Source organism: Oreochromis niloticus, linkage group LG9, assembly GCF_001858045.2.
Source record: "Oreochromis niloticus isolate F11D_XX linkage group LG9, O_niloticus_UMD_NMBU, whole genome shotgun sequence".
Taxonomy (NCBI): Eukaryota; Metazoa; Chordata; class Actinopteri; order Cichliformes; family Cichlidae; genus Oreochromis; species Oreochromis niloticus.
Genome location: NC_031974.2, coordinates 9,968,184 through 9,989,502, shown reverse-complemented (window position 1 = coordinate 9,989,502; position 21,319 = coordinate 9,968,184). Strand labels below are relative to the sequence as shown.

General features: G+C 37.9%; 1 long non-coding RNA gene across 1 annotated transcript; it reads right to left on the bottom strand.

The window, feature by feature from the left end:
- Positions 1-1,509: 1,509 nt before the first annotated feature.
- On the bottom strand, positions 1,510-3,098 carry LOC102081262 (uncharacterized). The gene is made up of 3 exons (XR_265840.4): positions 2,999-3,098; positions 2,432-2,723; positions 1,510-1,718 (listed from the first exon to the last, which is right to left on the bottom strand). It is a non-coding gene; the product is annotated as an uncharacterized LOC102081262 (long non-coding RNA).
- Between the last annotated feature and the right edge of the window lie 18,221 nt (positions 3,099-21,319).

Genomic DNA, 21,319 nt, shown 5'->3' with positions numbered 1-21,319 from the left:
ACTGAGAATGAAATCAAACCCGAGGTGGCTCTCCACTATCTACTGTCATTTCTCATTAAAGAGATATGAATCACTCCTGACACCGTGTAATTGGTAAATGGTAATTTCTGAGAGGAAATTCTGGGAGACTGAGGAAGAAAATCACACTTTGGATTTGAGATCGGAAGGATTATGACATGAAGCTTAACTGCCTCTTCCTACAGTCTTTTTTTTTATTGTATCTGATAGCCAAGGATTCCACTCGCTCAAGAATCAGAGACACCGTTTATCTTGGTACCCTCCAATAATGACACCACTGGGTTTTAATATCAGTTGCTATATATCGTTTCTGTCTTTTAAACTCGGATTTCACAGTCGCAGCTTGAAGGAAATATTCCCATTGATTTATCCTTATAATGAAGTCCGTTTTTTTTTTTTTTTTTTTTTACTAATCAAAGAAGAATCATTCAGTAAAAGAGAATGCACATATAGTAGTGACGGGTTTTAGGTTTTCAGTGATCACCAGCATCTGGGAGAGTGCGTCGTGATTTCAAATCCTGATTAAAGTCATTCATTAATCAACTGCACTTCCTGCAAATTAACACTAGCATTGCAATATAGAGATAAAAAGGGAGATTAAAAAAAGAGTGGCGCCTTAGCAATTAGGAAAGACCCCCAGAGGGAAGACAGTCATACTGGTGAAAAGCTTAATTGGTTTCAGGTTAGCATTCCTTTCATTCGAGTACCAGCGGCAGATATATGCCAATCTGGTGCCTTTGTTTAACCATAATCTGGACCTAATCGGCTATCTGACAAAGTATACATTAATAATATTAATTAAGTATAAGGCAGATTATTCTAAAACAGGCAAATGCTATCTATATCCATGCTATCTGGGTGTCTGATAGCATGGGAAAAATATGAAGGTTACAGTGCACACAGGTGCAAAAAAAGGCCAGGGAGCCTGCAACTGGGCCCAAAGCCAATGTCCAGAGAAAGGAAAACTAATAAAATAATAATCAAAAAGCTTGAACAGGGTGCATGTGAAAGGACCACCACCCACGTTTTCTTGAATAGATTAATAAATGATTTTTCGAATACTTTGTGATAGTGTCAGCTGCCTCTAGACCGAGTTTCCCATCGCTTTGACAGACTCAAACTCCATCATCTTAGACTGCAGTTTGAGACAGTACTCTGTCATCTGCTCTGCAGGCTTAGTAAGTAAACAGTGTGGCTGTGCATGAAATGGTTTTTAGCCAGCTTCAGGTTCTAGTTGGAGTGACCCTTCAACTGGAAGATCATCACAGCTTATCGAGGAGTGCCATCACCAGCTACAGTCCAGGACGGTCGAGTTAATGTGTAGAGCCATGAAATGAGTGTCACAACAGTAGCTTGATTAACTTCCCAGTAGGGAAATAGGAGATGGGAAACTTTCAAAATAAGAGTGCCCAATAGTTTATTGATCACTTCATTTTATCAGACACCAGAAAAAAGTCTGAAATGAGATGTACTAATAATTGATTAGGTTCACACATAAAAACAATCTCACTCACACGCATAGGTCATACGAGGAGAGAAAATTATTAAATTCATATTCACAAGCATGGATATGTATACAGTATGTCCATATATTATATCCGTGGTTTAATTTGTTCATTCACCGATTCAATCATGGTTGCATACATCGTGGATGTAAGTTGATTGTACAACAGACTGAGGATGGAAGATTTTTTCTGCCACTGAAACAAAGAAGAAAAAAATGTATATTCATTGCAAATTACTTAGAAGTCAAAATTCTGAGATATGTAACTGATAAATGGCACATAATAACTATGCCTGTGCAGTACAGTTACCTCCAATATATAGATCTGTTATCCATCACTGACATGACAACTACACGAGGACCTGCAATACACCAACACTACAAACTGTATGTCGCCCGAGAACCCTCTTATGTGTTGCTGGCATTTGGATATTTTTGAGCAGGATTTGACATTTCCAATTACCATTTGGATGAGAATGCTACCACACACACAACACACTTCATTTCCTGCTGTAGAATAACAGAAAAGTCAGTCAAAGTACATACAGTTGTTTCCAAACCTAGTCAGCTATTAAAAACTAGGCATTCGCCTTGCATCCAGTGTTAAATATACATGTTGGGACACATAGAGATCTAGACTGTCAGAAAAAACTGTGCCTGGCATTTTTGCATAAATATATTATGTGTATATTTCAATTTCTTTAATTTGTGATATTAAAACCTTTTTTTCTTTTTAACCAGGCTGGTTCAAATGTTGTTGAGTAAGAACATCATAGTTGCACGGCAGTGTGACATGTCACAATTAAAAGCGACACTTTAGCCAGTAGCAGTGGCTCATGATCAAAGTAGCCATATTTGAATACTTGAATCTCTTGCTTCTTAATTGTGTCCCTCCATCTAATTTCTTACCTGGTAATTACATGTTGCTCCATCTTACACCCTTCAGCTGCTATCCTTTCTGCACAGCCACAAGAGGCTAGCAACACCACACTCTCGTGACTGTGAGGGCTCGTTACTAGTTGTTGTTATTACTGAGGATGATGCAGCAGAAGCAACCCCGACAGCTAATATGTCAGTGAATTTGATCAGTTTTGTTTCATCTATTTGTAGTTTATTGTTCTTGTAGTTATTCAGCTCCACCGTTTTGTTTTTGTCATTCCATCTTTGTCAACCACTTCTTCCACATTAAACCAGCAGTAGCCTGTATATCCATAAAGAAAAAAAATACAAATAATGACCCATTGGCCTACTAGTGCGTGGGCCCACCAGGCAAATGCCTGGTGTGCCAGATTACCATGAATCAGATTGGCAAAAGCAAGACTCCTGTGTGGACTCTCTTAAAATGTAACAGTTAAAATAGTGCAATGAAGGTTCATCTCAAAATCCTTTGCAGTGACTATTCCGGTTCCCAAGTACTCATGAATCTCCTTGAATGTTTCTTCCCAGATACCCTCTCTCCAGACCCAGTTTGCTCACCAATCTCATGGATGGATTCGCTCCACAGGAATCTACACACATAAGATACAAGTAAGTTTTCCTCACAGATATATATATTTTTTAAAAACAAACACGCCAAGCAAATAAGCACCAGAGCCAGGGTGTCATCTAGCCACTCCCTTAAGAAGGGGCTTTGATGAGGAATTAGCAACAGGTGTGTCATGATTAGCAGGTATGTGGAGTTCTGCCAAGACACAAAAACTGGTACACACACACACACATTTATAAACAGGGATAGCGGACAGGCAAGGTACAGAGCAAGGAGACAGAAATGGGAAGACAGAAAACAGCACAGAGAGGACAGAGGGACCATGACATTACCAGTCAAGCCGTGTATATATGCTGCGCCAGGATTTCACACCAGTTTCAGCAGTGAATTCAAGACCATAACTGTTCACATGTCATATTCTGGTCTTATCTAATTTGATATAGGTAATCTTGGTAAGACCTTTATTTCAATAACCAATCAGTGGAAAATGTTTTATTTTTGTCAAATATTTTTGTTAAATAAGATTACTGATTATTGAATAGGACATTAACCATGTAAATACTGACAAAGCAATGAATGCGTGGAAGACTAGACATCGTTCTTGCATTTCAATCACAGACTGCTATTACAGTGCACTTGATTTTCTATTCGTTTACATTTTTTCTTCTTGACAACTCGATGAGAATGCTGAATGATTTTACAGATCCGTTCAAAACTATTAAGATTTGTGTACAAGAGCACACGGATATATATTGACTTTAAATAATTATGTCACAGTCAGTTATTGGATTCCCTGAAAGCATGCATCTAATGGAGTGCTCTGGTATTGTGCAATGGTCAATCTCTTCAAACTAAGCCTTTGTTAGACTAAAGTTCCTAATGTGATCCTGAAGAGAAAAAATAATAATAATAATGAGCTCAGCCAAACTAACCCTTGCACAATGGTTCATTGACATGATTAGAAGTAAATAAAGTAATTACCCATCCTGCAGTTTGGCAAAGCTCCTGCATATAAATAGGCATCATTATAGGGTACAGTGGATGAGTTTGCTGAGCATTTCTACCTTTGGTGGAAAGCGATTTTGATCTAAATTGATTGCTATGGGATTATCCAGGATTTATTAAATATTAAGGCATTGACTTCCACTAATGTAGATAATTAGGGTTTATTCAAAGTCAAAACGAAATTGGCATAAAATGTGCATGGAAAGTGATTCATTACTGAGCCACTAGTCAATTCATCAATTATGATTTTCATTACATATCATAATTAAGAATGCTCAAGCAGAATTGATGTAGTTAGAAAGTCTCATTACCCTGCTATTGGAATTAACAAATACATTTTGAAATGTGTTGAAACATTTTCACATACACTGAAAAAAAAAAATAGTATAATCTAAGCCACAGCAAAATTATTAATTAGTAAACAGTAGTGCCCCAGTTGAGCTAATTAGTTAGTGCCGTTTGCACTTTGAGCGACCACAGAAGTTCAGTTTTATCAGACGGAGAAGGACATTTATGATCAAAACCACAAAATCTTTCCTTTTACAATTTCAGGTAACAGACATTCCCTTTCATGATGATGGTTTTGTGCAGGAAGTAAGATTCCTGCACAAAACTGTTGCAATATCAAGTCCAGGAAATATTTGCTAAGCTGTAGAGAGTGCTCTAAAAAATAACCTAGATACCAAAAGTATTTGTCTTGATCTGCCATATAATGCAATACCAACCCAGGTCCACATAACTGAATGTCAAAATGTAGTTTGTTACTGCCCTGCCTCCAGGATAACATACTGTGTAAAGTTTATCTGACACTGTAGAAAAGGGGAAAAACAGGCTTTTAGATAAAAAAACAAAACAGCCCTCCCCTGCATTAGAATCATTTTCGATCATTCTAACCACTCAGACATCCTCCATATGTATAATTTGTAGCTGCTAACAATTTTATTCTATATTTAACTTTTCGCCACTTGAAATGCTTGTTACTTGATTGTAAATATATGTTTTATTGTGACTCTTCTAAAATGCATGATTGTGTTATTTTTCTTGGGAGGACACTCTCTGTGAAACATAATACAACTCAGCAGTCTCATATTTCTTACAAAGAAGTCAGATCTCACGCTGTACGTGTTTTATAGACTCGATATTGGCTGTTGCAAATTATGCCAAACTGCATAATAATTTGAGAGGCACTTACAATTATAAGCTTGTTGAAACTGCAGGAAAAAATTAAATATTGAAATCAAAATGTTGCAGCAATCTTGTTTCCTAAAAACAGAAATATACAAATGACAAAAACAAATGCAGAACAACCGCCTAGGCTACTAATGTTGACACTGAAACAAAATGTTCGACCTCAAAGGGAAACAGCTTTGTGTGCCTTTGGCTCTTAGAACAAATCATGTTCTGGAGATAAGGTGAACTTTACCCATGTTCTGTTGTTTTGATGGCAGAGCACCTCGGTAACAAGAAGCGTAAATTTATTTGAGCATATCCATATGAAGTGTTGAGTGGAGATTTAACAAAAACAGAACACAGTCTTTGAAGAAGCTGGCAGCACATCACTCACATTATAGAGCTGGCAAAGACTTGAGTGCCTTGCTCCTGGTAGTGATTGGTGATTAACAAATGTTTTGTCCTCGCCATAGATCTGGGTAATGGGAATGTAGACTCGCCCGCTGGTGCTTGGGAGTTAATCACACAACAATGAGGTGCAGAGGAGTGGAAGGAAAGGTAAGGATGAAAAGGAAAGTAAAGGTAGGGATGAAAAGGGATGGGGATGGATGTGAACTTCTCAAGACAAGGCCCCAAGTTTAATTGCCTTTGGATAATCTTATTGTCTGTTGGTTTGTGCGGGTAGCTCTCTCCCCATCCTATATTCTCTTCAGAGGTGGGTCTTAGGAGTCAAATCACTTAGAAAGCCTTTTCAGAGCAACATGGTGAATGTGGAAAGCAAAGTTGAGGCATAAGGCAAGTTAAATGGTGGCTCCAACAATTTTTTATATATTTTCAAACTTGAAAGTTGAACTTCAAAGTTTTACTGAGACTCTTAAGTCAACAAAAAATCGATATGATGTTGTTTACCTGGATGATTTCAGTTCCATTTAGACCAATCAATCAGAACAGGCCAATGCTGATAATTAAATAGCTAAATATCTCTTTAATGTCAATTTTTAATTATTTTTTAAGAACATTTACATTTAAATACAAAACTCCCGAACGCGATTTCTGGAGATTGCTGGCAGTTGCTAGGTGAAACCTGCAACAAAACAAGTATGCAGTGCTATACCAAAATCCTCCTTGCAATTGCTTTGTTCACTGTGATATCGGTGTTGTTGATCGTAGTTTGACAGCGCATTGTCTGCAAACACATGCTAACTGCTAGTAAAACTATAAAAAGTGCAATCTGGACCAGAAGAGGTCATTTGTCTTCAAAGTCAAAGTTGGTTGCAGCCCTGAGGCACAACTTTTACTTCAAAGGCAAATGTCCTTTCAATTTTGGATCACACTTTTTGAAGTTCCATTAATTCGTGAGTTTGCGATTGTCAGTATACATGTCGATGGCTTCCATGCAAACTACCATTACCGCTGACCAGGGCAACTACTGTCCAAAACAATAGCAAAGACGTTTTTGGTCCAGAACTGATGATCAACTAGCAATAACCAGCAACCACTTGCAAACCAGTTGGAGGAACAGAGATTTTTCCTAAGTGAAACCTCTCCTGGAGGTAACCAGCAGGTTGCAGACTAGTCTCTAGACCTTTGTGACTGAGGACTTAAGAAAAAAAGAAGTTGTTTGTTAAAGAAAATTCTCTTACTTGTCACTCAAAACATTCATCTGTGCTTTATAATAGAGAGAAACATAGACAGATTAGTTTATATCTATATTTGGGCCTCTAAAGCTAAACCTGGACTATATAACACACGGTAACAACAAAGACATCATCCTTATGAGAATAATTTCAAGACTGCTGCTCTATTTTTCTTTACAGCCAGTGTCTGACTTTTTATTCCATCTGTCAGCTGTATTTGCATGGCTCCTTTTGCTTCTCAGTTGCTACTGTGTAACCAATAAGATTTCCACAGACCAGAATGGATTGAGGGGTGCATATAAAGAGATAGCAGCTATAAAAATGGTGTACATGCTCATACAAATCTGGTGTTTACATGACCAAGCAACCCTAAAATAATCAGACAAATGTGGTTTATTTTATGTGACCGCTATACACTAAGATGGTGGTTTGATCACTGATTTTCTTACATTATTGTCATAAATGCTTCAGTATAAAAGTGTGGAATTAACAAAAAACCCAGTATGAACATCAACATTTAGCATCATTATTAGCTGGAACAACTACTATATTTATTACGTCTACTGTAATATGCTATTATTGTGTTATTTGTAGAATTGTGGTCTTCATGCTGCAGTCAACCCAGTATTAAAAATGTGCCTGCTGGTGTATCATAATCATAACGCCCCTCGTGTGTCCTGGTCCAGCATTGAGAAATAAGCAGAAAAATATAGATTTTTCTTTCTCTGTACGTCAGACCCTTAGTGACTGCCAAATCCAATAAGCGATAAGTCAGTCAGTCATTGTGTCCTTTTCTGGTCTTGGAAAATGAACTTATCTCAGATGCAAAATATCAAACATATATTTACATTTTGAGATAAGCTGTGGTTTTGACATTGTGCAATCAAATAAGGTGCACAGGTGTTATTCCAGCCAGCTGTTTATTACCTAGTGTTGTGCTACTTGGACATGATTCATTGTTTATGCATTGAACTGGTCATCCCATTTGTTGGTTATGGCATAATGTGATGCATTCTTTGTCTGCAAGTAAACATCTGGGATGTTTATCCCTGTCAGTCAGCAGCTTGAGCTGGTGAATGTGTGTATGTTTTATTAATCTTGCACAGATTTTACTAAATTCTTGTTGAATAGTGAGTCTTTTAGTGGCTCTAAAGGTGATAGACGTAAGGCTGTATTCCTTTTAGCTTTTACACAGCATGGTATCTTGTTGATAAAATATGAGGTAATTAAATCTGAGTTGAAATATTTCACCCAAGCAGCCTCTTTGGGATTTCAATTTAAAAAGCCTTTTGTAAATGCTTCTGTCTTCTCCATATTTGCAGTCGTAATTCCCACATTCAAGTTTGACAGTTGTCATTTTTTTCAATTACTATTTTAAGTGGTTTAAAGCAGTGGCATCTTTCATTTTTACTGGGCCAGTAATACATACGTGAATGAAGAAATATGTCCGGGACACACTGTAGAACCTCTTACATGTTGTCACTGTAATGAATAGGAGTTCTAATTTAAAGGATGCATCCTTCAAACAAATTTAGACCAATTTGAATACATGTGCTCCTCAATTCAATTCCATTAAATCCTTGTGTTTTCATGCTGAGAGGCATGCTGACAATGAATCAATTGTTGCGATTTACGTAAGCTCTCCGATATCTTGCTAGCTGGGCTGGCTTGGTTCTGCATATGTTTCCAGACTGACATTTTTCTTCACAATTTTGGGCGGTTTAAGTAAGCATGTAATGCCAGGTGGGGTTAATTAACTACATAACACTTTTGCATCCAGACGGTGGAGGTCAGACAAAAGCGCTACCTCTCTCGTTTTTTTTTTTCTTTCCCCAAATCCTGGACCCACAAGCAATTTCCCCATAGATTGTCTAAATAAGCACATACTCACATGGGCTACCTACCTACTCCTTGAAGGACATCTGCTTATGCTGTGCAAGAAGATTTTTCTAGTTTCACCATAAAGAGCAAGACTAAAATATGATGACCAATAACGGATGCAAAGTTAAGAAAGACCAGCTGCACAGTGACATGAATAATTTGTTTAGAATTATTCATTATAAACTAGGGTTAATACCAGAGTTTGATGGAAAGATCAGACAGTTTTTGCCCACCAAACCTTTTGTATGAGTATAATTTGAAGGCTGATTTTACATGACCAAATATAACACCTTGGAAAATCAGTGAATAGCAAGTCCCAATTTATTTAGAGATAAGATTCTTCACAAAAGCCAAGCTAAGATGTTCTGGAGCAACCTTTAAATAGGAGCTGAATAAAAGCTCTTATGGCCTCAGACGTGCTTATTTGGTCGAGTTCTGTGTCTGTTGGTTCTGCTGGGCGAAGATTGTTAAAGGCTACATGGAAAAAGCAAGTTTTCTCTTTTTGCTAGTCAAAAAATGTGTCTGTTCCTGAGGTCCCTAGCAGTGCTTTGTTATAAAGAATTTGAGCTCTTGGTAAGAGGGAACTGCCACCTGTAGACTTTTTGAGATGTTATATTTAGTGATGTAAAATGTGTTCACGTCACATCCCGCCAGGACTGAGTTGTACATCTCACCAGAATGTCTCAAGAAACTATCTTCCACAATCTGTCAGATCGTGCAGGAGTGGTCCACCAATTACAGCTGTGAGAAGTGAGCAGCTGTCTTGGCTCTACAGACTTGCCGGCATGTCTTACCCTGCATTACATACATATCCCGATGTAAAAATGTAATGTTGTACAGAGAGACACAGGTAAAATACAGATTAAAGACTGGAGAATAGCAGCAGAGAATTGCAGAGGATTTAATACTCAGTGGTTGGATAGGCTCATTATAGCCACGATTTAAATGGTCCCTCAGATAGTGTTTCAAAATGGGGTCCAGTGGAGTAACAGTGCTGCCTCTGTGGTGATCAGATACCAGAATTCCAAAAGCCAAAGTTATACTGAGAGCTGAGTGCGTTTCATGATAACTAATGTCCGAGTCTCAGCTTCTCAGTGAAAAACAGAAGAATAAAATGAGAGGGGTGGAAGGAGAGAGTTATTAGAGCCCACCGTAAATTGCATGGAGGAAAGGGAGCCTTTTAAATTACCATAGCTTTTCCTCTGCATGCGTTTGGTCATGAGGTAGCCTGAATTGTTACAATCTTTTATCCAGAGTTTCTCAGCTCATACAAAATTTCCACTGAGTCCATAAGTTTTGTCGGAATGTCAGAATTTTGCCTTTGTGCATTATATTTAAAATTGTGTTTGTCCAACTATTTATTAAAATGGGGTTAAAATTAGTTAGTGTCATACTTTTGCTACACCTTTTGTAGGGCTGGGCGATATATCGAGTTTTTAATATATCAATAGATTTATATACGAAATATGAGAGGTGATAATATCGTTTATATCAATATAGTCTATGTTACGTTATAATTATACATGTGGAGCTGCAAGTTTGCCTCTCTTTCGTCCACTTTTGTCTCTACGCAACGTTACTCTGCCTCGCCTCTCTCCTTCACTGAACACAACTCCCCCTCCCCCATCGCTTCACCTGCAGGCAACGACAAGATGGACACGTTAGCTATCAAAGAGGAGCCGGTCGGTAAAAAGAAAACATTTGGAAATTACCATTTTAGTGCTCTCAGTGTTAATCTTAAAATTACGTTAACACCATAACTGCATTAACACAGCAAATCTCAGTTAACAAGTTACTGTGGATCGCCATGCGTTAATGAGCTAACAGCACTAACGCCTAAAATCCTTTCATTTTTTTTCTCAAATATCGACAGTGCACCTTATGTATGAATTCTGGTTGTGTTTACTGACCGCGAACCGATTTATGTGGTACACAGCACTCAGCAATCTGTCAAAAAATGTTTGGTAAGCTACGAAGCCGCACCGCTTGATGGATTGTCTGAGCATTACGGCTACCGTAGTCAGGAGCCTCGTGGAATAATACCTACTGTGCTTCAACTTAATATTACCGCACTGTGTGTGTATAATGACCACAAATGACACCTGTAAGAGACATGGTTACGAAGCAGATTTCAAACTCCAGGCTGTCAGTCACGCAGTAGAACTTGGGAACCGAGCAGCTGCGAAATCTGTCTTTGTTATTATGCTCAGCGTCTGTTAGTTTACATTTTGACTGCACAATTGTGAGGTTTTTCTTATGCACAAAAACAACATTGTTTTATTTTATTTATGGAGCATTATTATTTAATAAATGCTGATAATTTATTTTTGAGTAATTTTTTCATGTACATCTGTGCTGTATGTTAATAAAAGTGCCCGTGTGAGATCTGTGACACAGCTTTGACTAAGAAATCTCTTTTTGTTGTTTCTTTATGACTTTAAAAAAATATTGAGATATATATCGTATATCACCATCCAACTAAAAAATATCGAGATATAAATTTTGGGCCATATCGCCCAGCCCTGACCTTTTGCATTAATGCTGAAAGTCTGCACCTCAATCACATCTTGACTGGTTTAAAGTCCATTGTGAGGGTGTATGCATTGTCCAAATATTTATGGACCTAACTCTAAGAAACTCTAAACTGCAAACAGGCATTTTTGTCCTCATAAAAGCAATGCCACCAACCTGAAATACTGGCACCTTCATCAAAATGTCTCTGCAGTGTCCCTCTAGTCATCCTTTGACTGGATTGTTGTTGGAAAAACGGGCAATTTGATTATTTGAGCTTTGAATGAAGTGTAGTTGATGCATGTATAAAGGACATAATAATTCCATTTCTGGCAAATCAACCCAAAGCATAAAAAATTCTTTTTAAGAATAATTCAGCTTCAGCTGGGATTGCTTTCACAGAAAGACAAGTGTAGTTGGATCATTAACAAAGCATCTACAAAATTTTAGTCTTTCTCAGGGTAATTACTTAAAAACACACACAGCTGAACTTAATTTACAACCATCCATATGAAGTTGAAAGGCTGTGACACCAGAGATTGGTGCCTAACCTTAAGTCCTTATCTTTAGCAAGCACACTCAGTGTTTACACATTGCCATGATATTGTAATTACTACAAGCAAAATATTTTATTGAACACTCGATTTTTTTGTTAGTTAATGTTTAACTGCATATTCGCTATCAAAGTCCACCACCCAGGCATGGATTGGTTTCCACTGAAAAACAGTTTCTGTGCAAATGAGTGAAATAGAAAAGAGGCTTGCTTTTGTGAGTATTCGTTTCACTGGGACACGAGACCAGTGTAATTATCACCAAAGCATGCATGTAAATGTGTTCATTTTTACAGGCTCCGTATGCCTGCAGCACTTCATGGTCTGAGTTGGAAAAACTAATCCCAGTCATGCAGTATGGGTGGACATGAGCAAATTAGACTTTTTCATGGTATCATGGTTGTCATTGCCTAACCTTAAAATTAAATAATAACAATAAATGTGGATGTTGCTGTAGATATTCTTGTTTTCTAGCATTTAATGATTTGTTATAAATGTGTATGTAACTTTTCCTGAAATGGAAAAGGGGTTCTTTCTGTTTGAGCACTGGGGACAATAAGAAAATCCATCTGTGTATCACAAACCAACATTATGGACTCATAGCATTTATTTCTGTTTGTCACCCATTTTGGTTTTAATACCAGTATGTTTGTATCTAAGTAGTTTGCAGATGAGCTTTTATAAGCATCCAATTTTCCGTTATAGATTAATCTGGCTCCATGTGAGATAATTGGTCAGGGAAAGTTACTGAATGGCTCATGTTGCTACTGTCCATGGCCATCAGCAAATCAGCATGCTGTGGTCATTTTGATCTAATAATTAATCTTAATTAGTCTCTAATTTCCCTGCCTGATTTGCTACTGTGGCTTTGACAAATTCAAAAAATAAACAGATAAAAATGTGAAATCACTTGCTGGAGTATAAGTAAGTACAACAACTACTTTGTTAAGTTCAGGGAGAGATCATGGCTTGGGTTAAAATCTATTACCAAATTCCACCCAGGCTAAATGTGGAGATTTTACATCCACGTATTTACATATTCACAAGGTGTTACTTGACTTGAGAATGTAAGATTGCCATGATTGAATACCAGAATGCCTAAGCGTACCTCACTGTACTGCATATGTGAATTTTTCAGATCATGGTTGCTTTCAAAATAGTGAAAACCAAACAAAATCAAATAAAAGCTTTGCTGACCATTTCTCTTACAAATGTCATGTGCAAGTGTATCAGCAAGTGTATCAAAAATGTAGTTTATGCAGTAGCATGCTTTGTTGTCGAGAGTGACATTGTTGTTCAGTTGGTATTTCAGGGAACCATGTAAGCTCGACGTGATCGATCTCTGTTTTGCTGCCATGCTGACAAGAATGAGAAATGAAAATTGATTCAAATCCGGGGTATGATTTTTGCTATGTTGGTTTTCAAAAGTAATTAAGAGAACATTGTGTGGACAAAACCGATTGCTGTCCAGACCAGAAATTATGCAGTACCAGGTCAGTCCATAGGCCTATTTGTATGTGTAAAAATTGTGTCTAATATTTTCCTCATCACAGACCTTCATAATCACAGTAAGTGCCTATAGCTGTTTCCAATATTATGGACCGGATAAGGTAACCACTGGGTTTCTTGACATGCACAAGAATAATTTAATCAGCATTCAAGTTGGTGTTTAGGTTTTTAACTCTCACTGTCTCCTAATGCTTTCTGTGAACTGCTAACATTTTGCTATTCTGATCTTTGCTTGCTTTATCCCAACTCAAAAAAAGAACCGCTTTCTTGAGTGACTTACTGGGTTAAATAGGTAAATTCTAACATAAATACAGAAATAAAGTGAATATTTAAATTATCTGCAAATGTCCTAACCTTCTTCACCCACTGAAGCAAGCTAACAAACAATATATTTAGTTGTAGTGCCATAAGGTTCATAATTTCTTTCAAGATTCAACCTTTGATACTTATTAAAATTCTATGTTTTGCTGAGTGTCAGAAAAGCAATGTTTTCATGAATTATGAATGCTAGTTTAGCCAGCCAAGAACCGTGTCAGGTTTACATATGCATCGTGCATAGATTTGTTATGTAGCATGCTTCTCCTTTCAAAAAAGTATTACCAATTTCAGATGGTGTGTTATCTTCTGAGACAGTAATTCTAGGATTTTGACCAATTATACACCAGTCCATAATGCACAACAGTAAAAGATTGCACTTTTGAAACTAGCCATACTTTTGCAGAACTTGTTTGGGCTGCGTAGCATTTGCCTTTAGCTGCATACAAATGTTGATGACTTAAGCTTTTTATATATTTTTATATTTAGAATATCTTTGGGTAGTTCATAATATATGACAAATGAACAGCATGACTGAAACAACCTTTTCTGAAGAAGTAGCATATGTCTATGTTCAGTAAAGCTGGTTTTTCATATGAAGCAAGCTACTCTTTCATCATGAGTAAAACTAGTAGTTCTTCTTCCTTATGTCTGTATATGTCTCAGTTATCCAGAACATAGTAGAAGGCAACTAGACTTCTTTAGGTTGATCCAAGAGGCTTCTTCAGCTCTATAAACAGCTGGTCAACATTCACAGGTATTTAACATGTAGCGGGGGCCGTTGCTTTGGAGATATTCCTGAGGGTCGCTGACCAACTATTCCTTTTTAATTATCTTAACAATCAAAATGATAGATTTAGTTGAGAAAATGCTAACCATAACAGTTTGTATACATTGTTAGATGCTAATGTCATTTCATGGAATCCAACATTAGCTTGTGTCCATCCATCCAGCCCTTTTCTTCACGTCACAGGGGGCAGCAACCTAAGCAAGAAGGCCCAGATCTTGGTGCATTTATGTTTCCAGTATGTTACATACTGATTTCATATTAAACTGATATCTGAACAGAAGCCTGAACACAGTGTTTGCTGTGAAACTATCAGTAAGCCCAAACATACTATTGTTATATTATGGATTAGTATTTGAAAATTACAAAGATCTATTTTTTTAAATGTTTCATTGCATTGTCCTGTATTATATCAGTCAAACCTCTGCTGATTAATTATGTTACATTTATTATATAGGTGATATGTTGTACTTTGCATCCCTATTGTTGAACAAGTGGTAGTCCTCCCTGCCTTTTACCTCACACAGTGGTCATAAAATTGCACATCTGTACCACACCTGAGGGGAAAAACAAAGTGGGAATTTAACCCAGACAAACTGTTTTCTATTGCTCTTCAATTCTCTGTTATATTAGTAAACCTATTACTGTATATGGCAGCAGACAATTCACAATTACAGCCACTTCTCATCTGCATAAAGAACTATCCATATTGAGCATGATCTAAAGAGTAAAAAATGGGCTGATAAAACAGAGGGAAAGGGTCATTAAGCACCAGGTTGGGAGACAGACAGAGACAGCTAGGGAGACATAGAGTCCCAACTTCATCAAGATTAATCACTGACATCTGGTGCCTTGGAGGACCTAGTTAGTAACCCTCTGTTTTCCCCCTGGTTGGGTGTGAATCATCGATGGCAGGCGGAGACGGAGGAAACGCAGCCCCGGATGCCTGTTGTATCTTTTGTCACACTGGGTGACAAAAGTGTGTAATGAATGACAGAGAGGAGGTAAAGAGTATGCCAAAACAGTTTTTTATTCAGATTGTACTGCTGCCAGATATCTACATATATACTGTAATTGAGTAATGGGATTTAATACAGTATTTATGACATAGTAGATATTTGCCGAATAAACAGATGGATAGACAGACAGACAGAGATAGATAGAATTGCATTAAACTGAAAGCTTATTAAAATTTGCATAAATGCCAAAATACAGTAATAAATCCTGGTTCGCCAGCTTGTGTGTGTGTATGTGTGTATTCACGAATCAGCTTAATTACGTGTACAGTGTTATTTTCATTTCTCCAGTGCAGGTCCATATAATCGATTATGATTACCATTCTAAAGCTCATAATTTGGTAAAAATCCAATCCATGCAGCTTGCCAGGTAGCAAAAACAAGCCAGCACATTATACTGAATTTAGAATAAATAAATATAAGGTGAGAATCCTTGACACCTATCGGTTGATTTAACAGCATCCTCCTTGCAGATTGCATGGAGAGAGATGAATTGACGGTGAGGTGAGGATAGACAGAGAAGGTCGTGCAAAAGTGGGAGCTGGGGGAGAAAGAGAGCGGGGTGAGGGAGTGTGGAGTCAGAGTTCTCTATTAACTAGAAGCCTAAAGGAGGCTCCTCTTACTAGAGCCCTGTTCTGGCTACGCTGTTTTATTATGTTCAGTTTTAGGCCCTGGGCTCTGGCTTATATAGAAAGACTCTGACCCACATCTACACAAGCTTTGCCATAAACTTATTTTTATTATGAAAAAGCAGGGCCATGGGGCCAGCGCTGATGCTTGTAGAAGTGGAGCAGGTGAGCCGGTTGATGCTATTATAAACTGGATGATTAAGTCTGAATGAAAATTAGATAATTAGATGTGATACAAGAGGAGACGGGAAACAGGGCAGAGGTCAGTCTGTACTGGCATTATTGTGGAAATGTGTGTTAGTATGATGTTCAGTGTCCGTCTTTCTTTTTTCAGATAACTGTTGTCTCACTTTGGATTTATGACGACATAAGCAAGTTTTTAACTGTTAATTGTGGCCATTTAAACAATAAAATAATAGTAATAATACAAATCTAGTTCCCATTCAGTTAACTCTATAATTGAGGAAGGAATTAACAAACATTTAAACTGTGAAAAGGTTTAATCTAAACGAGCCTAAAGTAATCAACCATGAAAATCATTAGATATTTGAATCTTTAAGCTTTAACCGTGTCATGTACACCTTGGTAGTCCTGAGTTGTTTTCTTCAGAACTGCCTTAATTTTAAATCTAGATTCAACAAGGTGCTGGAAACACTCCTCAGAGATTTTGATCCACATTGACATGATAGCGTCGCGCAGCTGATGGAGATTTGTCAGCTGATTCACATCTGTGGTGTGAATTTCTCGTTCCACCACATCCCAAAGGTGTTCTACTAGATTGAGATGCTGTGACTGTGGAGGGCATTTGAATACAGCAAACTCAATGCAGTGTTCAAGAAACCAGTTTGAGATGATCTGAGCTTTGGAGCTGGAAGCAGCCATTAGAAGGTGCATACACTCCAGCCATAAAAAAATGAACCAGATAAGCAACTGTACTTTTAAACAATGCTTATTTGGTTCTAATTAACCCAAAGTGTCCTGAGAAAATACCCCTCAAACCATTACACCACAAGTCTAAATTACTGGTACGAGGTAGGATGGATTCATGCTTTCACGTTGCTTATTCAAGTTGATACTTAGCAGATGAGAAATTGTTGTTTTTCCATTCGTTCGTTGTCTGCAATTCATGTTCATTTTAGCTAACAGTTGTGGCTTCTGATATGGTCTTTCGCCATAACCCACATGCTTCAGTGTCTGATGTGTTGTGCGAAGCATAAATTGGTTGTAACGAGTAGTTTGGGTAATTCAGGTTACCGTTGCCTTCTTATCATATAAAAAGAGCCTGGGCATTTTACTCTGACCTGCTGCTCACTGGATATTTTTGGTTTTGCAAATCCTGGAATAGGTTGTGTGGAAAAATCCCAGTAGATCAGCAGGTTGTAAAATATCAAGACCAACCCATCTGCCACCAGCAACCATGCAATGTTCAAAGTGATTTAAAACCAGAACCACCAAAGAAAAAACAAATACTGTAACTCATTTCAATTAAATCTCCTTCATGTTGTTGAAATACTGAAGCTCCGGGTGCACGGGATCAGAAGAAAAATGATAAAAAATAATCACCATATTGACCTAGTACTGAATGCCAGGTTGCCTAGCAAAATGATTGTTTACATGCATTTTAATGTGAAGGCTGCTGTAATACTAGCCAGAGCTAGCTAAATGTGATTGATAAATTAATATACAGCGTACTGTTGTTAAATAAATTATGAATAATTTCTGCTGGGATTTTGAATCGGGGCAGAGTGGGGAGCGTAACCGAATGTGTGGCGGAGTTGCTGGCTGTTCTGAGCAGGAAAACGTGAACAGAGAGTCCAGAGTGTGGAGAACTAATCAGAGGAAATAAAAAGTGAAAGCCAGAGCATGGCAGCCAAACAGTTTCCAGGCCTGAGTAGAGGAGCTGAGGAGGTGAAGGGCTGTGGGCGGTGAATGAGAGTTTTGGTGATCAGCGGCAGATGTGGACGAGGTAAACTTTGACCGTTCAACTTTTTACATCAGTTATTTCAAATCTGTTTCTTATGTTTTTCTAGCCAGCTGTGAGGTTACGTTGAACATGTAGGCATTCAGCTGTTCAGTCTGTTTTTATGTTGTCTGTATTGTATCCAGAATTCATTTTTATTTTTTTTATTTAAATAATATAGATAATATATATGCATAATGTCCTTCTTCTGTGAAAATATTTTTTTAGATCTTATCGTGCTATCTGTTACACCCTTTGTTTATTGATCTGTTTTAACTTTACAATCTGTAATTAAATGATCTAAGTCATTGATAAAACCAATAAAATGCCTAAAAGTTAATCTTAATTAAAATTAAGATTAGAAAAAAACAGATGAAAGTTGTCAAACTTACTTTTTTAAGAAGTGACATACTTGCCGTTACTGCTGTTATTTTTTTCTAGGGAGTTATCTCCTTCATCTGAACTACATTAATTAATCCTGACCTGCAATTGGCTGATTACATATTAAAAACAACAAGTTTACCTAGTCTTAAATCTGTTACTATGTGTCAGCATCGTGGATGAGATTCATTCATTGGTTTAGCCTTATGAACACTAAATATTAATAGCAATAATGTTTGTACCTAAAACTCTGACTGTAGGTTTAAAAATAAATTCCACCATCATGTCAATCTAGTTTAGAAAGGCTCTGCTCTCTGTGGTCTCAACAAATATAATACCCCATGTGAGTAATCTATCCTGCATTTCCAAGGGCGTCATCTCATTATTGATTGGAGGAAAGTGAAGAGATATGGATATTACGAGTCTGAAGGCCACAGAGGTACTGAAGGTGATTCATGGGAGGGTCTTCCTCATAATTCAGACCCTGGACAAATAGTTCATTTCCAACAGTGTTGGCATTTGAAGAAATCAAATTCTTGAGGTGAATTTAAAGCAGGGCGAGAGGCGGGTCTGTACCTTCTGCATACCTTGTAGACTCCTTTGAGGTCTCAAAGTTATCTTTCAATTACAACCACAATAAACCTCTCCTCCACACACAAACACCCATTGCCCCTAACCCACTGTAAGCAGTGGCCTCTGAGAGTCCCTCCTGTTTCAGTCGCATAGCTTTTTTTTCTTCTATTTTTACTTCTTTTTTTAGAAATCAGTGCAGTATATTTCATTATAATGGTTACTATTGTTGCACAAAATCACTAGAAGATTATCGTTTTGCAGATGGTGATGAAAGAGTAGTTCTCCCAGTGCTGCAGGGACTAGCCATTATCATTTTCCTGACCATGCCCTTTCTGGTAATTCTCCTCCATATAGCCTCAACCTTTCTTATGGCTGTCAGTTGTAGAGAGCCAATTAACATATTGTGTCCGAGGGAGTCATTCTTCCCAGCGCTCCTCAGTTTCCCTCCTTCTGTTGTTTTCACACTGCTAGCTAGTGGGCAGAGTCACACAAATTAGTGGTGTGGGCTGGAAGGCTCAATTACATTTTAAGGACTTTAGAGGTAGTCTGTGTCCATGTCAGCCTGTCTCAGAGCTTCCTCCAACCTGCCTCGATAAGGGCATAAAACAAGAAGTGGAGCGGGAAGGGGCACAGCAGAAGGAGAAAAGCAATTGGTGTGCAAGAGTTGAATTTCTAAATGATCTAATTTCTGTGTCTGCAGAGCGTCTCACTGTTGGCATCCCTGTTCCCCTTAGAGACAATGGCAACTCTCTTCTTCTCATCAGCCCACCTCAGGCTCACCTCAGCCACCCTCCTCCTCTTCCCTCCCACACCTCTTGCTATCTTTTGTTGTGAGCCACGGAGAGCAAGGGGACAGCCAGCAGAAAGTCCATTTGAATATGATGGCAGGGGTGTATTCTCAGAGGAACAGGACCACTCTGTGAGCTGTGCCAGGCATGGCCTTGTTATCCATCTGTGACCATGTAATGGAGATGGATACTGTACCACTGGCAGGCTAAAATGGAAGAGATACATGGGCCAGTACATATCAGGCCTCTCAAATGCTGGAAATGCTGCAAGCATTGGAGATGTAAAGCACAAGGCACGTATAGAAGTGCTATGATTTCTGTCATATCGCTCTTGCTGATGGTGGGAAGCACTCATATGATTTCCACACCGTAGATGCTATAAGGATTCCTGAAATAAGGCAATGGTGCATCAAAGTTTGAGTCAGTTTGGTTTTAGGTTTTTCATAGTTTCTACTCATGCAAAATGATACTGCACTCAATTATGGAGATCTAAGAACACAATGGAATCGCTGTAACAAAGCCTTGGTAATTCGAACATGAGCCTGAATGATTGTCTTCATTTTCTACAGAAGTGTGAGTCATCTCACTGGTCATGCAACACTAATTTGCAACAGTAATCAGGCTTTAAAGGACAATTAATGCAGATTCCAGATTGTGCTTTTTGTCAATACAATCTATTATCATAGCTTCCCAATAGTCAAATTAGAAAAAGAACTCCATCACAATGTTGACTGGCAACATGTTTCATTTGTTGTCTTTTCATTATGTTTTCTCATTCAAAAACTACTTGTAGAAACTGAAGCAGTGACAATGCCTTAGTGGATTTTTAATGTCATAATATTAACATATATATCTATGTAAAACTTGTTTTATTAAAGAAAAAAAAGACAGCGCTTTTAAAAGTAAGAGGTGAATATAAAGTTCTGCTTACTCCACAGATTAAGTTCCCTTATTATGCGTCAAACTCAATCCCTCTATTTGCAGCTCTTTTCACACGATAAAGACTTTCTTGATAATCCAAGGGGAGCTATATCTTTAAAAAATGATAACACTACCAGAGCTACCAATTTCTAGATATTAGAAAAAGGCTCCAAATCAAAGCAAGATAACCAGTTAGACAGCATTTCTTTATTCTGTGAATGAAATCTGTATCTTTAGCTACATATAATGCAACCAAGTTACACATTACAGAGTTTCTTTCTTTCTTTCTTGCTTGGATCGCAGTCTTCAACCTTATCTGACTTCACTGATGTCTCTTCAGGCAAATTCATAAAGATTTCCCATATCATCCTCACATATTCCTCTCATATATCACACATGTAATCAAAAACTTTCAGGGATTGGATTGCAAAAATTAAAAAGCTCACCTGATTGAAATGTGGCCAGCTCTCCCTCTGAAGGTCGTCTCTCTGGAGATGTCTGGACAGCTTCCAGCAGCAGCTGTTTGTACCTTCCTCTCCTGACAAACTTCAAATTTGCGAACAACGCCAACACCCAATTCTGTTTTTAAAGTGACACAAATTTTTCATGGAGGATCATCACTGGTGATTAAAGCTGGATCTCTCAGTTTTCAGCTGAAAAGTCTGCAGCGTGTGTAA